Source organism: Thamnophis sirtalis, unplaced genomic scaffold, assembly GCF_051295495.1.
Source record: "Thamnophis sirtalis isolate CommonGarterSnake01/CBP01778 unplaced genomic scaffold, rThaSir2_p1.2 scaffold_7, whole genome shotgun sequence".
Classification (NCBI taxonomy): Eukaryota; Metazoa; Chordata; class Lepidosauria; order Squamata; family Natricidae; genus Thamnophis; species Thamnophis sirtalis.
The window spans coordinates 61,808,960-61,834,283 of NW_028261387.1; the positions used below are offsets into that span (position 1 = coordinate 61,808,960).

Below are 25,324 nucleotides of genomic sequence, written 5' to 3' on the forward strand. Positions count from 1 at the left end.
TTAGTAATTTAGAAATGTCTCTTGAACTATTCAAGGCCAAAGATTATATTGATGTACTGTCTACATGTTGAGGTTTGATATAATGGACACGATCAGTAGGAAAAGCAGGTTACATTTCATTAGCTGTTGGAAGTTCCCTTTTGGGTTAGTATATCTGAAACCAGGCATTATAATCTGTAAACCACAGGGAGAAGAAAAAAGAGAACAGAGTAGCTGAAACAGTTCCATTTTTGCACTGCTGTAGTCTCTGCTCTCAGTATTTGGAGGTCAGCAGAGTGAGTGGATTAACTTCAGTTTCTTTTCTGAGCTTGAATAATACAAAAAGCACAGACAACCTAAGAAATTAACAAATATCTACGGTATACGTTTGATTAGAAGCGCTGAACCTTAAACACAATTTGCACCAATAAGATACAAATAAAATGGTATTTCACTCATAGAACTGTGAAATAACTGGCCGCTGGGGTCATTGATCCAGCCCTCTGTTTAAGGGCAGGAATTCTAATTAAAATGTCCCCAACTCATCTAGCAAAGGTAAACTCAGCATCTTCCTTGGTAATTGACCCACTATCATCCTATTCTCACTGCTAGAGAGCTTTTTGTAACATTAAAATGACCTGGTTTAGTCTATTTTATGAAGATGGCACTTGTCAAAATTTGTTCAATGATTTATGTGCAATCAGAGCGAACCACGCAGCATGACACTCCTTTCTTAAGTCAGCTTTATGGAACCTGACACCCTTCAAATCGTGTTGGTCTATACCCTCCCACTAAACATGGGAATTGTTATACAACTCACCTGGAGGGAATCAGGTTAAGAGATTGCCTTAAAAAAATTTGAATGTACAGTAGCCCAGATCATGGACCAGGGAAAAATATGCTGCAGATTTCATCAGTAAAGTAAGGTATGAAAGGATGAGATCAAACCTAAACTTATTGTCTACCAACTAATGTGACACTTTTTGTCACTTAGATAGCCACACATAGTTTATGAAGGGGCAGGGCCCATCTGACTTCATCTAGAGCGGCAGTCTAACTTAAAAACTTTTTTAATATACCAAGCAGAACAGAAACTCTTTGGGAGAACTTCAGAATATCTCATACTGTGCTCTGAGAACTCATACTGTACTTCCAGAAATATTGTCCCAGCCACTTACTTAATATAAATGATATACAACTTTAAAAAATCCAATTAATACCTGCAATGTTGACAGCAAAATAACATCTGTATATTGCAAAAACATGTTCTCGAGGCATGAAATTATATTCAAAAGAACCTAAACAGTCAACAGATACAAGGATACAAGGCTTCTTTAAAATGCTCAGAACAATTTAGGCACCTATTGTCCTAAGAAGGATTTGTTCTAAAATGATGCTGCCACCTACTGGGCACTGATGATTCAAAGGAGGAAAGCAAACAAAGAACAAAACAACAATTGATTTTACTGATACTGTACAGTAACCACAGATGAGTCTACTTAAAAATTCTTTAAGGATGAATTTATTCATAAGCATTAAAATTATTTTAAAAAGTACTTCAATGCACTTCCATCTCATTCAGTTCCAATGTCTGGGTTTAATATTGACAGTCAAATAGTAATGTACTCTCAGCAATAATATGGAAGTGGTTTGTCTTCTTCAAATTTGTTTACTTCCCTGTCTAGCCTACAGTCTTGAGGTTTCCTGCCAATTTCCTATACAAGTACTGATCAGACCTGACTCTATTTAGCTTTTTGACCAAAGTCAACTGAAGATACTACCTAGCATTCTGTGCAGAGACGTAAGCCTTAATTCTCTCCTTTCCCCTCTAACCTCACTTACTTTTTATACATTTGCAAAGATGTACAAACACTGAAAATGGCATTGCTTTTCTCTGCTTATTGTACTCTGAACCACCCAAAATTGCTCAGGAGTTAGGTGGTGCTAAATTGAATAAAATATATACCATATTTTTCGGATATAAGACGCACTTTTTTCCCTCCTAAAAGTGGTTGAAAATTTGGGTGCGTCTTATACACCGAATGTAGCTCTGCCCACCTGCTGCCCCCACCCTTTGGCCTCTGCCTCCCAGCAATTGCCTCCTTGCAGCAAAAAGCAAACACCCTGTTTTGGTTTCAGCTTCAGCACAGCCTGATTAGCACAAGCAGCTGATTGTTGGTTGGATTGGCCTCCTGACCATCAGCTGTTTAAGACTGCAGGGATTGCCACCTCTGCATGCCCGTTTTCAGCATCTGCATTTGGCCTGTGTGTGCCCAGTTTTTAGCCTCTGTGTGCGCCATTTTCCACCCATTCTGATCCCTGCCACTCAGAACAGCAAAAAATGGGGCAGATGGAAGCCAAAAACGGGATGTGGAGGCCAAAAATGGGGTGTGTGGAGGCAGCAATAGGCTATGGCAATCCCTGCAGCTTGAAACAGGCCGATCCAACTGACAATCAGCTGCTTGTGCTAATCAGGCTGTGCTGAAACTGAAATGGGCTGCTTGCTGCAAGGAGGCAAATTGCTTGGAGGCAGAAGCAGATTTTTTTTTCTTGTTTTCCACCCCAAAAGCTAGGTGCATATTATACTTTGGAGCGTTTCATACTGCAAAAAATACGGTAAACCCATTCTCTGGGTTTGTATTCTGTGAGAGGATAGGCTGTGTACAAAATGGCCAGCATCTGTGCTGCTGTTGCATCATCCCTTTAAGGCTCTCCCTAAGCAGCACAGCAACTGTTGGTTATAAAAGCTGAGTGGAGAGGCAACAGGGGGCACTGGGCATGGTTATTGGGGAAAATAAAGCAACCTAAAATAGATAAAGGTACTGTTCTCCAGCAGTATGATTTGCAAGGAGTAGTAGCAGATATAGTAGGAGTAAGGAAAAAGAGAAGTGAGCAGTCAGTACTAGCCTGTGAGTGCTTGTGACTGTTGCCTAGGCACTGGTTTGTTATGTTGGCTGTCTTATGTTTTGCAGTACACATGGTATGCATAAAAAGAATTCATGACATTTCCTCATAACTAACCAAGCAGGCTGGTTTATGCCTGTAAATGACAACTAACCATATTTAGAACTACTCATGCTTATGTTCACATCTGAGTTCAGCAATTAAGCACTTATTTGGTGTACTCCCAAAGAGGCTTTTTCAAGTGACAATTGAACTTTCTTGTGTTTCTTTGAAGATGTTTCACTTCTCATCCAAGAAGCTATTCAGAGCTGAAAAAGCTTCTTGGATGAGAAGCAAAACGTCTTCAAAGAAAAACAAGAAAGTTCAGTTGCCTCTTGAAAAAGTATCTTTGGAACAACTATGACCTGGATGATTGAGAATCTCCAGACATTATTTGACGTAGCTAAGGGTACAGTGCAAATCCAAGCCTTGTGATGAACACAAATTTGTCTTGCAATCTTTTAAGCAGAGTCTATTTTAAGATTAAACCAGCATGGGTCACATTGGGTAGACAGACTTCACTGCCAATTTCCTGTGTGCCAGCTGGGTTTTTTTTTTAAATTAAACTATGCTTGGATCTGGATTCCAAGCAACCCTAAGATGAAGCCCTCCAGTGATGGTTATTACATCAAGGGCTATTGTCATTCTAAAATGCAGTGGGGACATTTGTTTTAGATACAGTGAAATAAACCAGACAGCTGGGCTTTATTATCACAGGTGTCAAATATTTCCACATAACTGCCTTGCATTTCTTTGAGGAAAGGCAGAATAGCTAAGTGTATGTGATATAGAGGACTTATACTTCATTTAATTTGCTAACTCTCTGTAAGATATCTTGTATTGTAGATTTCCCTAGGTCTGATATATTCTTTTGGGTGGATAAGCTACATATGCTCCAAACATTTATTGCACTCTTATATGACTCAATAAGAACTAAGTCCCAGTTGAGTATGTAACTTTAAATGAATTCATTTTAATGAAGAGTTTTGGTTCTCCTTTGCTTTTTCCTTTTTAGGTGCCTTTGAATCTTGATTATTGGCAATTGCCTAGACAAATCCCTTCAGTTTTCTTGGCAACATTTTTGGAAATATTACTGTACTTTCTTCCTGGGGCTGAGAGAAAGTGGGCAGTTCAAAGTTGCTCAGCTAACAGACTTGGAATTTGGTCTTCTCCTTTCTAACCCAGTGTCTTTAATCAATACAGCAATATGTAATTGCACATGTTAACCATGATTTATCAATTATCCATTGACCAGGATATATTCAACAGATTGGTCATAAATTTAATCACTCTGGCTGGATTAGTATTCTAATTTTCAAATCATATTTGTCATAGCATGAACCCAGCCATAACTAAACAAGTGCTAGATTAACATTTTAGAGGAAGTAAGCAATTTGATCTTGGGTAAGTTTTCATCCCGCGTAGCATAAGATGTGAAATATGGATCATGGCAGAATGTTGATCTCTCCCATCCATAAGATTTAGTGACTGATTTCCTTTAGTAGCTGCAAGTCTTACAAAACTAAGTTTGAGCAAATACTTTAATATATATTATAGCACATTTATTTTAAAACCTTGTTCTATCTAGGAACTTAAGGAACAATCCAGGAGTATTAATAACAATAGCACTTAAGACTTATATACCATTTGGCAGGGCGTTTTAGCACTCTTTGAGCAGTTTAAAAATCAACATATTGCCTCCAACAATCTGGGTCCTCATTTTACCAATCTTGGAAGGATGGAAGGCTGAATCAATCCTGAGCTGGTCAGGATTGAACTCCTGGCTGTGGGTATGATGTGCCTACAATATTGCATTCTAACCACTGTACCACCAGAACTCCCTAAGACCTAAGTACTATACACTACCTAAATATTTTGCCTGTTTGACCTAAAGCAAGGGTGGTCAAACTGGCAGCCCATGGGTCAGATATGTCATGCGCAGGCCACGCCCACCCCAGCTCCATGAAGGGGAAAGTCACGAAACGATAGTGTGATGCGGTGAGTTTGACACCCGTGGCCTAAAGAATGTGTGTTGTTTTTCAATATAGTATGTGTGGGTGATTATGCAGGTTCTGCAGTGGCATCTATTGATCCACCTAATTTGCTGAGTCTCAGGGGTTCTCCATCACTTGAAGACCCCCCCCTCCCCCATTATCTGATTTCATTTAATTTACTGGCTGCTGAGGGTAGAGGCTGATTTAACAGTAGTGGCTAAAAAGGATTTTAAACTGACTTGTAATTAACTCATCAGGGGAAAAGAAAAAAGAAGGCTGTGCTTGAAGGAAATACTGTGAGGCATTTGCTCCCTCTCCTGGCAATTCATGGGAACCCCGGGGGGAAAAATACAAAGAGATGGTATTTTTCTGCCTTTCCTTTTCAAGCATTTCTGTTCAAAGATACATCAAAGTCCAGATTTCTCCAGCCAAATATGCAAAATATGTTGAACTGCAACTCCCATAAACCCCACATAATGCAGCATTTGCCTTGGAGTTAATGGAAATGGGAGATGGACCTGTGAAGAACAACATGATGGAAAAAGGCAGCTCTTTGGAGCTCTGCAAAATTCCCATAATCCTTCCCCGTTTGCTATAATCAATGGAGCTGCTGGGAGTTGTAGTTCATTTTGTAGTCCAACTGGAAGCTCAGTGTATTCCTTCTTTATTCATTGACCTCTTTTGTTGGTAGTGGAAGCAGCGGCTCTGATCAAGTCCTTCATTTGTTTGGCTTAGATTCCCGTTTCAACCCAATGCAGCATTTTAACTTAAAGATGGATACAGGGCAGTGGTGGGTTGCAGGCAGTATGGCCCGGTACGGGGGTACCGGAGCCTGCCCGGAGCACAGGATACCATTCTGGTACGGTGTTCCAGAGAGCCCACCCGCCTGCCCGAGCTCCTTACCTGTGCTTTAAGCGTTTGGCGCTTCCATGCAGTTGCATGGCACATACGGCACCTGCGCAATGCTCCACCAAGCAGCTGGAGCGTCACGGAGGCTTGCGGAAGCATCACAGGCAAGTACGACAAATGCGCGCACTGTGCGTGGGTGCGCATCCGCATCCATGTGAGTGACGCCGGGGCCGTTCCTACCGTACCGGTTGGAATGGAATCCGGAACCCACCACTGATACAGGCCATTCTCAGTCTTATTGCTCCCTTCTAGATGCGGTGCTAGATGAGAACAGGCTATGCAGGTGCTAAAGTAGGAGGGCTGCATATCTATTCTTGCTAATCTGGAGGTTTCATATTGAGAAATATCAGGGTGGGCTTCAAAAAGTTAAGCAAGGGGTTCTCTGCCCAGTTGCTGGGTGGGCATGGCCTAGCCAGCCTCCTGCACCACGGGGGGCAGGGATGTTTTGCCCTCCCTGCACTCTGGAGGCTTTCCTCGAGCCTCCAGGAGGGCAAAAACGGCTTCCCCAGGCTCTGGAGGTCAGAAACAGGCCTGTTTCCAGCCTTTCCGAACTTCCGGTAGGCCCGTTTTTTGCCCTCCTCGAGCCGCTGTGCATACCCTGCACTTATCTGCATCCAAAACAGGCCGCATGGGGACTCCTGGGAGGGGAGGGGTGGGCGGGGCCAGCCAGGAGTGGGATTTGGGGGTTCTCTGAACTGCACAGAATCTTAGCTAGGACTTAGTTAGGACTCAACCCCCTGCAAACCCCCAGCAGCCCACCCCTGAATATTGTCCAACAAGTAATAATTCCCATTCAATTATCCATTGCACTATGTCTCCATACCAAGAAAAAAAAATCAAACAAAATGCAATTCAAAGTAAGGTAAGAAAAACAGCTGTTTAGTAAAGTTGGTTTCCAGACACTGGGGGGGGGGGGCAGGAAGTGTGATATGTATAATCCCCTCTAACAATCTTCACTTAAACCTGTCTTCTCAGAGGTCCATTAAGTTAATTGGGCTTACTTCCAGGTAGCTAAGTAAAGCATTACAGCATAATCCTGTTAAATGCAAATTAATCCTCAAAAGAAATCTAGCATAGCAGATTGAATAGATTGCTGAAAGATCCAGATAGTGAATCTAATCAAAACATTACTATTGGATTATAACGACTTAAATAAGCTAATAAATGTGTTTCCAGGAATTCTGACAACTGTAACAAATTAGAAACAGAAGAACATGGATGGAAAGAGAGAACAGCTCAGTCCTAAAGCTTCTCATTTGCAAGTATTTTCACTCACTTCAGACAGGCAACACTTAATGAGTAAGCAGTTTTTAAGCTTGACTAAATGCCTTTCCCATTGAATTATCCATTGCACTATGTCTCCATACCAAGAAAAAAGAATATCAAACAAAATGCAATTCAAAGTCAAAATAACATGCAAGCTTTCCGCACTCCAAACAAGATACGTTTTTACAAAAGAAAAAAAGGCTGCCATAAAATATAGCTGTTAATAAAACCACACATTGGCATTTAGTTTCAGTATTCTGTAAATGTGAGAAAAGCAGCACTTCCATTTCAACAGGTTTATAAAATCTTGCACATTCACGCCTTCCTTTATTTATTTATTTATTTATTTATTATTTATTTATTATTTATTTATTTATTATTTATTTATTTATTTATTTATTATTTATTTATTTATTTATTTATTTATTTATTTATTTATTTATTTATTTATTTATTTATTTATTTATTTATTTATTTATTTATTTATTTATTTATTTATTTATTTATTTATTTATTTATATGGCTACCTAACTCAGACAACATGACAAAAAGTTAAAACAAGAAAAACACCCATGATGTGTAGGTAACACAGATGGCAAACTGATAAAACAGAAGAAACAATCTTGGTAGCCTCATTCTTTCAGCTGCAATGTTTGGGTAAAGGCGTCCAAAAGTATGAACTCTTCTAGATGGAGGGGAGAAAACTCTTGCTTTTATCTTTCTTGAATCTTTTCACCATTGAGTTTCAAGGGAGGACTTGGCTCCAGGTGTTTGGAGAGAAATCTATTCATTTCCTCTACACAACTTACGTTGTCTATTCTGTCTACTCTCCGCCATGTTTTCTGAGCAGCTCTACTCCAATTTTCCAATATCTCCAAATAGGAGATATATACTTAAAAGACCACAATAAGGAAATCGGTCAACTTTGTCTAATCTATAAATGAAACAGCCAACTTCTTTGAGCTGATGACTATTCAAGAAGGAGGCAGGGGAAATATCTATGAGACTTCACAACGTCTTGGCAGGACTCAAGGTCCATGCTCTTTTCCCTCTGCAGCCACTAGGCCAGAGGTGGTATTCAGCCAGTTCTGACAGATTCTGGAGAAGCAGTAGTGGAAATTTTGAGTAGTTCAGAGAACCGGCAAATAGGCTGGCCCCGCCCTTGCTGCCTCCCAGCTGATCTTTTTTGGTTATCCTGAACAGGAGAAAGGAGCTGGAAAGCAGGTTAATGGGGTGGGGACGGAATGGAGATTCTGCAGTAACCTTCCCCCAGGAGTGGGGTGGGAATGCGGATTTTGCAGGATCCTTCCCCTGCCACGCCCACAAAGCCATGTCTTCAAAGCCACGTCCACTGAACCGGTAGTAAAATTTGAATCCCACCACTGCACTAGGCTAATAGGATACATGAGCATCAAGAATCTTCCTGAAGCTTTCTGGGGTAGAAAAGTCTTGTTTGGCCCAAGGGATGACAGAAGAGGACCCATCTGAATGATCACTTCTTGTGGGCATAAAAAGCTTTGCCTGTCCCTCAGGGCTGAGCAGCATGCGGTTAAGCCCAAAGCAGATGGGACTAACTTCACTGCTGAAACCTCATCTCCACTGCTTCACTTGTCTTGTCCCAAAGGACATCCCATCTGCCATGCCACAGACCTCAGCAAGAGGAAACACCTTTTTCCTGTTCTGTCCACCACAGCAGGAACAGTTGCTTTTTCAACAGGAAAAATTCTGAATCCTAACAGCCTATTTATAAATTTGTCTCCTGCATCGGGGCTCGGCTTTTCCGACAGTGGGAAAGAGCCAGATAACATTTGGGCAGCCAGGTGACGTTTTTGCCCTGGGATTTTCTGGATGAGATTGACGGAAGAGGTTCCCAAAGAAAACTGTGCAGAGACTAAAAGGTTTCCACTCCCACACCCATGAATTCATTGCAAAAGGACCAACCAAACTGGACCTGGTGTAACTAGACATGGAGCCCTGAACACAATTCAAGGGACTATTCAGAGTTCAAAGTTTAAATTATTTATTGGCTGATTATAACATCAAATGGAGTGCAAATCAGCTATCAGTAATACATGTTTTTAAAAGGCACATTTTAAAAAGCACTATTAAAAGTGCAACAAAAGTATCATTAAAATTAAATCAAAGAGTATCCATCCTGTACCCTAGGATATTTTCCAACAGCCTATCTGTTTTTTTAAAAAATGTTTTTGCCTATTGGTAAAAGAGCAGAAGAGAAAGGGATTCCTTGATCTCTCTTGATTGGAGGGCCAAAGCTTATAATCAGCCACTGAGAAGTCTCCTGCTTACCTTTCCACCCACTGATGGATTAAAGCAGGGGTGTCAAACTGGATTTCATTGAGGGCTGCATCAGGGTTGTGTTTGACCTTGGGGAAGGGGGAGGCCAGAGGCTGTGGCAAGTTCAACTTCACTTGGGGTGGTGGTGGGGCACCTGTGGTGGCCAAGTGCTAAGACAGGACTTCCCTCAGATCCTCCCACACTCTCATTTCCTTCCTGCCTCCCTTCCTTCCTTCTCTGCTTTTTCCTTCTCTCTTCCTTCTCATTTCTTATTCCTCCCCCTCTTTCCTTATTGTTCCTTCCTTGCTTTCTTCCCATCTTCTTTTTTCTTTGTTTTTCCTCTTTCCCTTTCTCTTTTACCGTCTCTTCATGCATGCTCAAAGGCAAAAAAGGAAACATTTCTCCTTTTGTTTTGTTTTTAGTTTCTTTAGCTAGCCCTTTGCCAGCGAAAACAGAGGTCAGGGGGTGCATGTCCCCCCCCCCTGAGCTCCATTTTCGCTGGGACAGGCATTGTGGGCCAGTCCTTTGCTCTTTCTTGGGCAGCCTCACAGGCCGGATCCAGCCCACGGGCCTTGAGTTTGACACACACACACCCAAGGAACTTAAGAGATCTTCCCAAGGATTATTAAAGCCTCATCACTCTCGGTCATACAGATTGCAAGATTTACTTGTCAAAAAGACAAAGCCGAAATCCTTTGAAACCCTCTTTTTGAAATCATCAGATCTACCTGGCAAGTTTCAATATCTTTAGATAAGCAGTATTGTTCTAAAGAAGTGCTTTGGTTTATCCTGGATAAAATAACCTTTAATGTAACTTAATGCCAAACATAGGCATTCACTAATAAGCACCGAGGTCTCAGTATCTTGTAGTTTGCATAGCACAACACAAATGCCACCCTTTTGTAAGAGGCAGAGTTTTGTCACTTGCCTCTTTTGCCCACCACACCCCTACCAGTAATACAAAGACCTGCATTCAGTTTGGTTATAGAATGTGGTAGCAGAAGGCAAAACATTATAAAGATTATCTGAGATATTCAAATCCTTCACTTTGTATATGCATGTTCCCTTAAAACCTAATCTCGAGTCCTTCCGGAAAAAGAGCTTCAGCTACCGCTAATCAAAAATGTTGTGCCAAATAATATTGTTATGAATTCCTAAATACATTTTGTGTGGAAACAAAATATGAAAACAGTGAGAAAAGTTGAAGTGGAAAGTTATTTTATGTGGAGCATGCATGCGCTCCCTCTCCCTCTCCCCCAACAAGACTTATTCTTTATTTCTTTTAACTCCATTTCCTTCCCTTCAAGGCAGACCTGGCTGACAATTCCCTTGCCCTTCTAGAAGTCTTTCAATGAACTCTGACCCACCACTTAAGAATTGATGTCTAAGTAAAACTGAAAGCTAAAAGGGCTTTTTGTGCTGATCTAGTCCAATAATAACCATCATCTGTGGAACTGTAGTTTTTTTTTTTTCAGGATCCTCTTCCAGGAATCTATTCCTTACTCTTGCCAAGTCGAAAGAGAGAGAAACCTTTTTCCATGATGTGCAGGCCAGGCCAAATTGGCTTGCTTAGCTTCTGAACTTCCCTGCCATCCTGCATAATCGATAGTTAGATGCAAGTCTGCTGCAAAGAGCTACTCTCTTCTTTGAGCTGAATTGGCAAGTTTTGTCCCGCTACCTGCATCTCCCTCCTTTTGACTGGAAAAAGCTCCTGTAGCGTCTATGCCAGCCAGGACTTCATCAGAGTCATTGCAACTGGGAGTTCCATAACACGTCCCACTTTATGCAAGCCAGTTCCGTTATTAAACCTATCATAGGAAAAGCAGCCCGCGGAGCAGCAATTTTTCCAGAGATTGGGGGTCTCACAATTTCCCTCCCCCAAGACATTAGAGCAGGGTGTCAAATTCAAGGCCTGCAGGCCAAATCTGGTCCACAGGGTGCTTAGATCTGGCCTGTTTCCATCCACCCTGGAAACAGCAAAGAACTAGCCTGTGATGCCTCTGATGCCGTGTGCAGCCCTTGCAAGCTTTGTTTTCACTGGCAGAGGGTTGCAGGAGGATGTCGCAATGAGAACGGAGCTCACGAGGGCCGCAAATGGCCTTCACAAGCTCCATTTTTGCTGGCAGAGGGTTGCATGAGGCCTTGCAGCTGGAAATGGAGCTCAGGAGCACATTTTTGCTGGCAGAGGGCTCGGGTGACCACAGGTGCCCCTGACATGAGTGATGTCAAGCTGGCCATGCCCACCCTGGCCCCCTGAGGACAAGCACCACCCTGATGTGACCCTCAATGAAATTGAGTTTGACACCCCTGCATTAGAGCATACTATATAAACCTAACTAGATGTACACAAGGCTCAGCTGTTTTCTAAACAGGGCTTTAGGACCATGGAGAAAGTTCCCACAAAGATTGTACAGATGCCATCAATGTCTTGCCTGAAAATGATCTTGCCAAAGAGTAGAACTTTTCATTCCATTTAAGAGCACTGCTGGGAGTTCTCTTTGAGCAGTGATTTGTATAAGGGCATTTCCTCACACACATTTAAATGTACTTGGCTTTCAGGTTATAATTATCTCACCCTGCTCTCTATTTCTCTCACGTCTATAAAAATTCTGTTCTCTTGCCCTGCTGTTCACAATAGACTATGGGATGGCAAGCATTGTGTATGAATGGATGGGTGGGATAGTAAGAAGCATGTGAATGAATTGAGGGGACCTATGAAATGTTTTTTCTATATGAAGCTACTCTTTTCCTGGCATGGTTCCACATCACATTTACCATACACATGCACAGAAACCCCAAAGGGGCATCTTTAATATTTTGTGAAAATATATATCTAATTGTGCCCCATGGATTGCATACCATGAAGCACGACACAATCCATAGGGAAAGGGACTTTCTCTACTATTGAATCTATGTCCTTCACCTATCCTAGAATCACTTAAAGTGACTCAATCTCTATGTTGCTTCTATTAGATCAGTTTTGAATTGCTGCCAAAAGATGTTGTGTTGACTTGTAAGTATGCCAATCCATTACAGAGATGGTGATTGATTGTATCTTCTGATTTTGCTTTATATCCCTTTTCAGCATATCATCAGCTAGGCAAGAGAATATCTATTGCACTGCAGCAGAGATGAGGTGGGTCTCCTCTAGATTTCTGGTTATCTTTTCTAGTCTGGCTCATTTGCAAATTCTTCTCAACCTTTTGGGCATCTCTCATGATGAAACACCACGAAATAAAGAAATATGGGAAGATACCATGGCAGAAATAGCTCTGAAGAGGAGAGAAGTAGACCTTCTGTTAGGTGCTCTAGAATGGGAGGACTGAATCTGACTAGCTGATGGTCAACCAGTCTTCAAGGAGAATGAGAAGGGAAGCAATTGGAAGTGACAAATACAAGAAAAGTGGCAAGTAAGGAGCAAAAGCCAGCTTTGGCATTCCTTATTATTCACTGGTCATTCAACTGGCATTTCAAAACAAATGAATCAGCAAAATTTTTGCCCAAATAAAGTTGCAGAGTTCTGCTTTCTCCTCTATGTTTGAAGAAATGGAGAGAGACTTTGGTGTCAAAACAGAAACTGGAGAAGAAAGTTGGATGAAAGGAAGTCATGAAACAGTGTCTTAATGAAAAGCACAAAGGCCGAGAGAAAAAATGGCTTTGATTAATGTTAGTTACCACCAGAAGGGACAGTATCACACCTCCCCAAATTATGTCAAATTGCACTCCCTACAGGTCTCCTGATTTTGTTCCCAAAGCAAAGGGTAGCAGATTTTACATGCATTTAAGCTGCTACTTGGCAGTGAGAAAGGGGAGGGGAACTGTTTTTTACATTTGCATAGCCCATAAATAATTAACATTAATAGAGCTGAGGATGAAATAAGGAAAATCTACTTACTTAAATTTATATGCCACCGAACCCTCAACCATTCTAAGCAGTTCACAAATCAAAACATCAAAATAAGTATACAATAAAAGATAAAAATGAAGAATAAATGATGACAAGAATAGCAAAATAAGCAAACAAAAAAAAATTGAACCCAGACAACCTGAGAAGGAGGGGAGCTGGTATAAAATGATACAAAGATGAGTGTAGAGGAGACAGAGTTGGTGTGGGTTAATTTAGATAGTATTTCTTTGGCCAGATTATTTGACAAAGCTCCAAGTCCCTGCACCCTGGAGGACTCTTGCATTAGTAACCATAGACATCTCTTTTTTCCTTCCTGAAAGGACATATGGCAGAGAGGATACTACTTCCTCCCTCCTTCCCTCCTTCACAGACTTCACCAGAGAAGCAAGCAATCTCTTTTGAAAATTAAAGGCAAGAGAGAAAGAAAAGATATCCACCCGATGCATCCCACCTTTGGACTCAGGTTTCCTTTATCTATGGCTATGGCATTTCTTGTCCCCCAACATTATTCTCATACACCTCTACAGTATCAGTTAGTAATGGTTGCTAATGAGTAAGAGAGAAGAGGCAGAGGATGCAAGAACAGTGTGCTGTGATGAGAGAGGAAGAGAAAAGGAAGAGCATATTGAAAAGGAAAATGTGAGGATCAGCTGGGAGGAGGAACACTCCAGAAGTTCCAGTTCCCCAAATAGATATTTTGCTTATCTATCCTTCAACCCTGGCAGTTGCAGTGATGGCCAGCCTACCTGTCTGTATCCTTTGATCAGGATCTGCATTTTGGAATTGAAGGGAGGGTCCCGGCCTGCTGCTATTGTCATGGGACTTTTAGAATAAAGCTTCCTTGGATGTAATATAATCTACCTTTTGCTCAAACTTGTAACAAAGGATACACCCACAGCAGTAATGATATCTTCTTTTCTTCACTACCGGTTCAGTAGAGGGAGCATCCGTGCATGAGCAGAAGTGATGATATCTGGGTGGGTGGGCGGACCTTCACACCACCACTACTACCGGTTTGGCCGAACTGGTGCGAACTGGCAGAATACCACCTCTGACCTACAGCCCCTCAGACTCATGTCCATCCAAATTCTGCTTACAGAATTCGGTGAATAAAAGTGCATCAGCATAGCTCCAATCACAAGAAGGGTTCTCATAACATTTAGATTTTTTTTTCCTTGCAATTAAGTGCCATTGAATCTAATCCCGCTTTCTCTAGCAAGAGATAACAGGAGCATCCTATCTTATACATGACAATTTCTACATATTTCTCTCTAATCTTCTTTGGTCTAAGCTAAGGAAAAAAATGTGTTGTGAAGTGCGGTAGTTAAGGCACTAGGCTAGAAACCAGGAAACTGAGTTGTAGTCTTGTCTTAAGCAGGTAATTAGCTTGGGTCAATCATTGTCTCTCGGCTTTAGGAAGAAGGCATGGCAAGCTACTTCCAAAAACGTTACCAAGGCAGGGACCAATGCAGGCAGTCATTAGGAATCAACATTGACTAGAAGGCGTATCATGCTGATAGAATGCTAACAGATGTCATTAACTTATAGGAACTTTTATTCTAGGTCAGGGGTATCAAACGTGATTTCACTAAAGGCCACATTAGGGTTGTCTTTGACCTCGGGAGGTGGGGGGAGACAGGTGGGTGTGGCTGGGCTGCACTCCATTTTTTGCTGGCAAAGTGCTACAGGAGGCCGTCACAACCTAAAACATAGCTCAGGAGGGGCATGAGCAGCCCTCCCAAGCTCAGTTTTCACTGGCAGAGGCACCGCAGCCCAGTCCACTTTTCCAGGGTGGCCCTGTGAGCCAGATCTAAGCACCCCGTGGGCCGGATCTGGCCCACGGGCCTTGATTTTGACACCCTGTGTCAAAATAGTGTTCAGGGAGAGCCTTTATTACAGTGGTCTTTCTCCCAGGAACATCCAACAGGCTCTTACTGCTTCATCTTTTTGAAGGGGCACCTTCAGAAGGACAAGTATTATCATAAGCTGGGCTTATGGGGAGGGGACTTTCCTCCTTAACAAACCTTGTGTCCACTAAGGCAAAAAAGAAAAAGGAGGAGGAGGCAAACAGAAAACAAGAGAGGATTTCAAATGAAAGATGATGTCATCTGGAACATCTATAAAATTCCAGGAACCAAGACGTGGTGATTGTACAGCCTTTTCCAAAATACCTTGCCCTGCTATTTAAAACTCTGTTTCAGCTTTCCCAGTCTGGTGTCTTTCAGATGCACTTACTTAAACCTTTTGCCATCTTAAAGCTTCCACAAATCACATAGGAGCAGCAATATTACCAGATGTGAGCAAAGTCATGTGCTGGGAATGTGGGGAAGCTGCTTCAGCACAAGGCCAGCTGCTGTTCCAATCAGTTTCTCCAGCGCTTCATAGGTAATACGGCTGTGTAAATGGACTTTCAATCTTGGGACATGGGTGAGCATCACATGGAAGTATATTGACCTTCCTTGCCTTTGCCTGTACTGTAATCTGAGACAGCTTTCTTCAACCCCTCTGCTCACAGGATTTCCCAAGTTCCTTCTCTACCTTAAGGGAAGGCACCTGGAATGTTCAACCTGGATACCAAAGAGATGAAACTGTAACAGAAATCCATTGGGATCAAACAAAAGTGGCAAAATAAGTGAGCAGGCTTAGCAGCAGAAAGGAGAAACATTCTACCTTTGTATGTTCCAAATTGTGGTCACTTTTGGCTTCCTCCTCCCTTAAACAAGGCTATTGTGTACTACGTACTTTTCAGAGTTTCATCATGACAGATTTCGCGCCCCCCCCTCTTCCCATACCCCAGAAAATGATACTGTACCTTCTCCCAGATTTATGGGATCCCTTACAAAAAATTAGTCACCTTGGAGTGTTCACAAACTGAGTCTAAGGAACAAATGCTAGCTGTCTTGTAAAAAACATTAGAAGAGACTTTTCAATCATCACAAATCAAAGTCCTCTAGCAGTTTGTAAGGATCATAAAAGATGGAGCATCTGGTCTTTGGTCTGGCAGGTGGGGTTATCAAAATGTATGCCAACTTCCTCTCAAACCCACTCTTTATCCATTTCTATGGGTGGTCCTTTGACACACATTGTTTTCTTCTCCCTGCTGTTTTACTTCTCTTTGTCTGCGCCTGCTATGCGTCTGGGCTGCCTCTTGTTCAGTCTGTTGGCAAACCGTCTTTTATCATAAACCTGGCATGTGTCTGTTATGTACGTAACAACAAACACCAAATACGTTTGGTAAAGCAACAGAGTTCAGAACAAACTAGCAATAAAGTGCCCTGGATGCACACACGGCAGCAAAAGAAAAACAAAAGGGCATTTGATTTTCCAAACAGATGAATTCTGCTCATTGTTCACTAAGCATGTTCCTTAGGATTTATCGGCTTCCTCAAAGACTGGAAAGCCTTTTGATGATCACATACCTTCTTCCCTTCCCCCCAACCATCCTTTTAGTTCTTGTGAATCAGTTTGATCTATTTCCTGGCACACTATGACCAGAAATGACTTAACCTTGTGTCATGCTCAGAAGCTCTCAGAAGACTTCCAAGTGCACTGACGAAGACTTAAGTTTGGATATTGAGAAAACGGAGCCTGCATGCTAAGCCCTTCTCCCTGCCCTTGTCTTTTGGGCCAGGGGGCTGCACCGCTGCTCCCTGAGACATATAAACCTCCAGAGATGTTTGGCATACAATGAAATCAACTGCAGAAGACAAACACCCTCATGTCTAAGGAAAAGATGATTCGGCTTGGCTTTTTCCGGGAAAGGACCCAAGACATTATGTGCTCTCAACCAAATTATGATTTAGTATTTATAACTCTTAAATCAATATTTTTTGTTTCAGGAAAAGAAAGGGATAATTTCAAATGCCATTTCCTGGGAGTTACAATGCTCTTCCTCCTCCTCCTCTTCGCTCAGCCAGAGTCTTCAATGGGCAACAGCAACAATGGAGAAAGGAATTACATTGGTAGAGAAGGGCACAATGCTGGCCTGACTAACAATTCAGCTCCCGAATAACTGGATCTTGGTCACAATTCTAGATATGAAGCAGCCACAAGAACAGCATCTTTCTTCCCTAGACTGGCTGATTGAAACCACCCACTCTCCTTTTGTGCACTGTAGGGGAAAGCTTGTAATGAGAGACTCAAGGCTGCTCTAAGGGGAGCTTTTGACTCTCCCACACTGCCTGAGATGAGGGGCGTGTATAAGTATATGCCATGAAGAAGAATCGGCCCGTACTTTCTCTGGGCTGGGGAGGTCACCCTGGGAAAAGTCGGACTCACACTCAGCAGTCCAAGGGAAAAACTGCGGAGGGCAATAAGAAAAACGCCTGGGGGGAGGAGGAGCCCTCTTGCTAGAGCCCTGCATGCTTCTCTGCAGCCCTGAAGTATAAAGGAGGCAGATAAAGACACTTAGGTATTGCCCAGTTTGCCATACTGGCTGAGCACCATGGGCGCGGGGGTCACAACTCCTCTTTGGGGTGAGAATCCAGGCGGGGAGCGCCGGGCGGAAGCGAAGAAGCGAGTTGGGTTCTTCCTCAGCTTTGTATCTGCAGGGGCGGCCGGGCAGGCCGGCTTGCCTCGGCCTCCGCCAGCCCGGCTGGGCAGGGGAGCCTTCTTGGCCGGCCGCCTCTTCCCAGCACCGCCGCCCCGACCTTCGTCTGAGTCACACTCGCCTTTGGCGGCAAGCCGCCGGCCGGGCGCCCCGCTTGAATCTTCGCCCCTTGGCAGGCGGAAAGGACCATATGGCTGCCCCTCCCGCCGCACCCTCCGGGCCGCCGCGTGGAGAGCAGCATCTCTCGCTGAAGCCCCCGCCCAGGCCCTCAGGGCAGCCCCCAGCCACTCACCCGGCTAGGCGGTCTGCGCGCAGCCCGCCATCCCTTTTTCCGTGGTTCTGCGCGTCGTTGCTGCCGGTCTCGAAGGGGCGTCCCGTAGCCCGCGCCGCGGTCGCCCTCTGCCCCGAAGTTCTCCCTGGCGGGGTAATCCGCGCTGCCCCCGAAGGCTGGTCTGGGCTGGAGAGGAGTAGTTGCTGACGCCGTCAGGCTTCTTCCTTGTCCGACGGGCAAGCAAGCAGGCGGGCTCCCTCCCTCCCTCCCTCCTCTTCCCTCTCCCGTTCTTGGCAAGCTGGCAAGTGCGGCTCCGCGGTTCACCCCGGGACACCAAGTGGCCGCCGCCTTGCACGAGGTGCAGGTCTCGGGGTGCCGGCTGGGAAGGGCGGTTACGTGGACATATTGGCCCCGCCGGCACACGCCGGGCTTGGACGCTGCTGTGGGTGGGAGAACGCCAGGCTAGTGTGACGCGACACCCACCCAGCCGCTCACACGTTGGCGGACGGTTTCCCCCTTCCTCCCTTCTCCAGATTTCTTTCTCCGCTCCCCCCAAACACACATACATACACAAACACACACACCCTCTCTCTCTCACACACACACCCTTTCTCCAGAAAGTCTCACAAATTGTGGCTGGCGGGCGGGCGGGAGAGAGGCAATCTGTTTATCTTTGTGTCAGATTTTCCCGTGGGTGGGTGGGTGGAAGGGGAGGGCGGAGAGAAGCCGGGGCCAACCCCTTCCTTCCCACGACCGTGTCGGAGAGCCGGGTTCAGAAAGCGCCGATCCAGAATCTTTGGGAACAGAGGCTACCGACCCAGCGTTTGCGCGTGTGCCCGCGCGTGCGCTCGTGCCCGCCAGGGCCACCTCTCCTCCAAGCTTTCGGTTGTTTCCAGTTCGGGGGCAACAATGCCAATCTTCCGCCAGAGAGAGAGAGAGAGAGAGACGGGCGTGGCGCACGGAAAAGCTGCGGCGCGATTCCCTGCTTCTGAGGAGAACCGCGTGTCTCGGCGCACGGAGTCGGACAACCAGATCGCTCTGGGAAATTTCAGTGAAGGAGACGGAGAAAAGGGGGGAGGGGAGGGGCAGCTTTGTTTCAAAGGTCCAGCTGTGGAGCTGGTCTTAGCCACACACACCCCACACACACACCCTCCAAATTCAACTCCAGCGTGGGAAGTGTTGAACCTCTTCCCCTTATCTTCGTTTTCTGGTCTGAAAGGAATTTCTTGGGTTTTCAGAAGCCTTTTTAAAGAAAAGACTGCATATATTTTTGAAGAAACTGGGCTTAACTGATCTCGACTGCCAGCTAAAATTCACAAAGGCGAGTCTGGGTCTTCCAAAAACGCCCCAGCGTCGCTGAACGATGGACTTGCTGGACTGTCGGATTAATAATTGACAGGTAAAACTGTCAGACCCGATTCATAGGCTCCTCCTTCTCCTCCTCGCTGGAAGTGGAATTTTATTCTTTGAAGCCACATTCTCTACAAGAGACATTACCTGTCAATTACCTGCGTGCGTGCCTACCGTCCCTGTCCTACTGTCCCCATTTATTTGTATTCATTTCCTTCGTTCATGTCCATGTTCATACTTATACCTGCTATCTTGTACATGTTTGACAAACTAATAAATAAATAAATAAAATTCAATTCTTTCTTTGCAATGATAATAGTAAAGGATTGTGCTAACTTTTGAAGCAAAGCAAGTTTACTTTAGCTTGCCATCTGGCAATTCCATATAACGGGTGTCTCAAATTTTTCCTTCATTTATCCCAAACCACTTTATCTAATGCAGGTAAAACATTTTAATTTAATGTAAATTCATCTGTGGAAGGATAAAACATACCTTTTTAAAAAAATTCCATTCAATACGGCTGATTCTCGGATACTGCCTAGACAGATCCCTGCAACGCCTCCGTCCTAGTGCTTCTTGACCTCTCAGCGGTCAAGGTATCCTCCTGCCACGGTTGCGGGAGATGGGGGTGGGAGGCACCGTTATTCGGTGGTTCTCCTCCTACCTCTCGGACAGGTCGCAGTCGATGTTGGTTGGAGGGCAGAGGTCAACCCCTAGGCCCCTTAAGTACGGGGTGCCGCAGGGCTCGGTCCTGTCCCCCCTCCTGTTTAACATCTACATGAAGCCGTTGGGTGAGATCATTCGGCGGCACGGGATAAAATACTATCAGTATGCGGACAATACACAGTTGTATCTGTCCGCCCCGTGCCAACTCAGTGAAGCGGTTGATGTGATGTGTCAGTGCCTGGAGGCTGTTAGGATCTGGATGGGGGTAAACAAGCTTGCCCTCAATCCTGACAAGGCTGGTGGCTGGTGTGTTTCCCTCCCAAAAATTGGCTGTGTATTCCATCTCTCAGGCTGGGGGGTGAAATTTTACACCCCTCAGACAGGTTTCGCAATTTGGGAGTCCTCCTGGACCCACAGCTGACTTTAGAACATCATCTGTTGGCTGTGACCAGGGGGGCATTTGCCCAGGTTCGCCTGGTGCACCAATTGCGTCCCTACCTGAACCGGGAGGCTCTCGCAACAATCACTCACGCCCTTGTGACCTCAAGACTGGACTACTGCAATGCACTCCACATGGGGCAGCCCTTGAAGAGCATTCAGAGACTTCAGCTTGTCCAGAATGCAGCCACGCGAGCGATTGTGGGTGCACCCCGGTACACCCACGTTACACCTATCCTCCGCGAGCTGCACTGGCTGCCTATCGGTCTCCGGATACGCTTCAAGGTGCTAATCGTCACTTATAAAGCCCTTCATGGTATTGGACCTGGGTACTTGAGAGACCGCCTGCTGCCAATCACCTCCCAAAGACCCATCAGATCCCACAGACTTGGCCTCCTCCAAATTCCATCTGCCGGCCAATGCCGGTTGTCGACCACCCGGAGGAGGGCCTTCTCTGTGGCTGCTCCAGCCCTTTGGAACGAGCTCCTTGCGGAGATCCGGACCCTCACCACCCTCCAGGCTTTCCATAAAGCCGTTAAAACCTGGCTGTTCCGACAGGCCTGGGGTTGACGAGTTCCCTTCCCCGCTCGAATTGGGTGACTGTTGATCGTTTTTAAAACCTCTCTGTATCTTGTTTGTTGGTTGCTTTTTGTTTTGTATTACTCCCTCCCTTGGGTTTCTTAGCCGCCCTGAGTTCCTCCGGGGAATAGGGCGGCATATAAATGTAATAAACCTAAACCTATAACCTAATTTCCTTTAGATGTTTTTTCAGAAATAATTTGCCATTGCCTCCTTCCTAGGGCTGAGACAAAATGACTGGCCCAAGATCACAAAGCCAGCTTGGTCCTAAAGTCAGGACTTGAACTTATGGTCTCCTGGTTTGTAGCCTGATGCCTTAAGCCAAGGATGTCAAACGTCGTCATGTGACATATCGTGACTTTTCCCCTTTGCTAAACCAGGCGTGGACATGGCCAGTGCATGACACATCCAGCCCTCAGGCTGCGAGTTTGACAACCCTGCCTTAAGCACTACACCAAACTGGCTCTCACCCAACACTTAAATGGAAACAATATTGTTTGGAGACTACTCTTTCCTTATCATAGGATTATTTTTAATGTAGAAGGATTCAGACTCAGGTATTGGTTTCGTTTAGTTGCTGCTAAGCCCAAGAAAATGATGGAAAGAGACATTGTCCAGAACATCTGGAAGGGACAAAATGGCTTGAGATCAAGTGGACCAAGGAGATATAAAATAGATCTGACTAGAGGCAAATGATTGAAGAAAGAAAGCTGCCTACAGTATGAAATGCTTTTATTTTCTCTGAGTATAGCAATAGCATTTAAAGATACGGTATATACCGCTTCATAATGCTTTACAGCCTTCTCTAAGTGGTTTACAGAGTCAGCATATTGCCCCTAACAATCTGGGTCCTTATTTTACTGACCTTGGAAGGATTGAACTCCTGGCAGTGGGCAGAGTTAGCTTGCAATATTACGTTCTAACCACTTCATCACAATGGCTCCTAATATACTTGCTTCTTGGTTTTCGGACAAGAAGTTTAAATCACATTTATCTCCATATTGATCATCCCATCCATTTCTGGAAATCAAGACAAGGTGCAATTGCAATGTACTTATTTCTCGAGATTAAGTACAAACTGTAATTCAGTCCCACAATACAAATCTGCACACCATTCACAGTTATAATCCTAATTTGATGATTTTCTTGACCAAAGTAAAACAATAGGTGATGAAAACAACAGGACAAGATTATCATCCAGCTAAATCCTTGTTTAGCAGATAGGATTTCAGTCAGAGAAAGGTCCCTAATAAGAGAAGTTGTAAATAACAGAGATAAGGAGCATAAAGCAAATAATAAAAAAGAGCTTGGTAGATTGTCTATGTCATGCCTCAGTAATATAGCTCTTATTTTGCCAACAAAGCTACCAGCGTTTGATTTATACCATAGGCCATTTTTAAAGGAATGTAATGTGTCAGCTCTTGAATTGGTGTGCTTTTGAATTAAGGGTAGCCATAATTCAGTGACCAAAGACAAATTGTGGTGGAGTTATTACCTATACCAAATTAGTCAAAGATGATAGAGGAAGAGGGAAATCAAAAGGCACTTGAGAGCAGGACTGAAGCTAAATTGACTAGACAGACTCCAGCATCATCAGAATTGACATGCCACCAGTCCATTTTTGAAGATGACAATGTTATTAGAAGAATCAACTGCGTTCACCAAAAAGGACCCATTTTTTTTAAAAAAAAAAAACCAAAATGAGCAACTTCAGGATATCACTCTGATTTTTATTAGTATTTCATGTGAAAGGACTGGCTGAGTGAAGGCTTGTGTTTATGAAAATTAAGAAGATGGTTTCAGTATGTTGGGTAACTGGGTACCCAATTGGATAATCCCAATTTTTGGCCAGTAATCCTTTCAGACAAAATTCAATACTCTTTTTTTCCCGACCCCCAATTTTCCTCATTTTAAATACTCAGAGAAAATGCCAGTTGCAGCCTTTCCAGTAAAAAGAGGCTCTGGCAACATTAATGTTCTTGTCACCTCTTGCATACAAATTTGCAATGCTGTTTAAAAACTACTTGGAAGCTACAGTTGGTGCAAAATGCAGTAGATCTCTTGGGAGTATGTGGAGAGTCACTTTTTTCATGTAACACTATTGCTCTGGGCTCTGCATTAAGTACCAATAGGCTGGATATACAGTTCAAAGTGCTGGTTTTGCCTTATAAGGCTCTACATGGTTTGGCACCCAAATAGCTGCAGGAGCATCTGTTTCAAACCACCCATCTGGTCTATGCATTCCAAGTAAGGATAGGGAAGGTTCTCCCCTGCAAGGGGAGTTTGGGAGGGGAGTAATCAGAAGCCAGTGCTCCTCACTAATGAACCAGCCCTCTGGAATAGTCTACCTATTATGCCCTCCCTTCTAATAGGACAGTAAAAACAGAACTATCTCTGAGAGTTTTTAATATCTGAGGTTGTGAGATAGAGATTGGATCATAAACACTGAAGTGTATTGTCATAAATATGAAACGTCAATGTTGGCATTATATATTGCAACTTTTAGGAGTTTTGGACAGTCAAATAGTATAAAGTAAAATAAATTTAGAAATGAAAAAGAAGGGGAAAAAAACCCTTTTGTTCAACAAGCCTGGGTCGCTGCCAGTTCTGCGACCAAGGCCAAATTACCACTACCGGTTCGCCTGAACCGGTGCAAACCGGTAGAAATGCACCTCTGCTGAGAACCCATCATTGTTGCCTTGTACGTTGATAATTTAGAATCCATATTCTGCCTCAAAACTCCTCTTCATACACTTCATGAAACAAACGGTCTTCCTCATCTGGTGCTTTTTAAGTCTGCTCAATTGCATACTTTTCTTACAAGTTCAAGCCAGCAGAATCCTACCAATTTGGAAACCATGTATTTGCAAGAAAAGATTGAAGCGAGATCAAGCATCTTTGGAGTTCCCTTTGTCCTGGTATCCTGTATATTCTGTTATCCAGCATCTCTGTTGGCCCATGAGAAAGCTGACTACTTTTCTTACCTCACTGGATAGCTATGAAAAAAAGACATCAGCATCAAGTCACTGCATGGCATTTATTAATAAATTTAATCTTTGACGTGAGGATGAAAAAAAAAAACAAGGCAGCATTTTCTTTTTATGTTTTCCTGCCCTTGTGTGACCCACTATCCATTAGCAGTTTTAATTGCTCTCAAGGAAATTCTGTACTCACTATTAAATCAGAATTCAGTAATAACTTTCACCCACTTAGTGATAAGCAGCTCACACTTCCTTTATTCCACAGTGATCTAGTAGAAATGCTCCCTGCTGCATTGCAGGATCCTGTATCTATGCCAGAAAAAAGAGACTCAGAGGGCCCTCATCTAAGGCAACCACCTCAGTACTGTAGAAGTTGGATTTTATAGTAAGTGGACTGACTAAGGTGAATCCCAAGAGTCTTATCCTTTTTTTATGATCTGTGTCTGCAAATAGGAAGTTAGGGTATTACTAGGCTGGTCTTTTAAGTTTCCTGCTTTTCAAACATGTTGTTTTCAGCTGCCCAGCTTCATGTGAGATGGCTGTATAAAAATAAATAAATAAATAATACAACAATTATTTACTTATCTCTGTTCTCACTGGGCTTCATTGGAATTTTTGGACTAACACCAGCCTGTTCCCCACTTCTAAGGGATGTGCATTGACCAAAGATGTGAGATACGCATTTATTATGTGAATGATATAAATAAATATAATTATTATTATAATTCTAAAAAAATTGAAAATGCTGAGCGCCCTTTCCCTGAATGGAATCTGATACCACTGAATAAATAAAATAATTAAAATGTTGCCCCTTTGCCATCCAGAATAGCTCATTGTCCTTAGAACTGTCATCGTCAAGAAGCCATAATTTTAAAGGTTACAAGAACATTAAAATGCGGAAAGGAAAAAAACCACACATTTTCTTGCCTTTGCCAAATAAATTTAATAATAAAGATGAAGAAAAAATAGGAATGTGCACAAACACCGTGTGTATGGGTGGTGGGTAGGAGGCAGTTAGGATATCTAAACCAGATGCGTGTCATTCATCATGATGGTTCAGCCTCTTCCAAAATGAAACACTAGAAGTAGCTGGGCATTTCTCTATTGCACCATCTCTGAGCAAAGTGCTCAGGTACACTGACACCTAGTGGCAATTTATGTTCATTGCAACAAGCACAAATTTGAAAGGGAAGGAAG

At 43.5% G+C, this 25,324-nt stretch overlaps 1 protein-coding gene across 4 annotated transcripts in view; it reads right to left on the reverse strand.

Annotated features, from left to right (window-relative positions):
- NAV1 (neuron navigator 1) overlaps positions 1-18,366 on the reverse strand; it is a 264,428-nt gene extending 246,062 nt beyond the window's left edge. For all 4 annotated transcript variants that reach the window (XM_087720219.1, XM_087720216.1, XM_087720215.1 and 1 more), the window contains exon 1: positions 18,135-18,366. The gene's annotated coding sequence lies outside the window, so the exon portion shown is untranslated. The remainder of the gene's footprint in view (positions 1-18,134) is intronic.
- Positions 18,367-25,324: the final 6,958 nt, after the last annotated feature.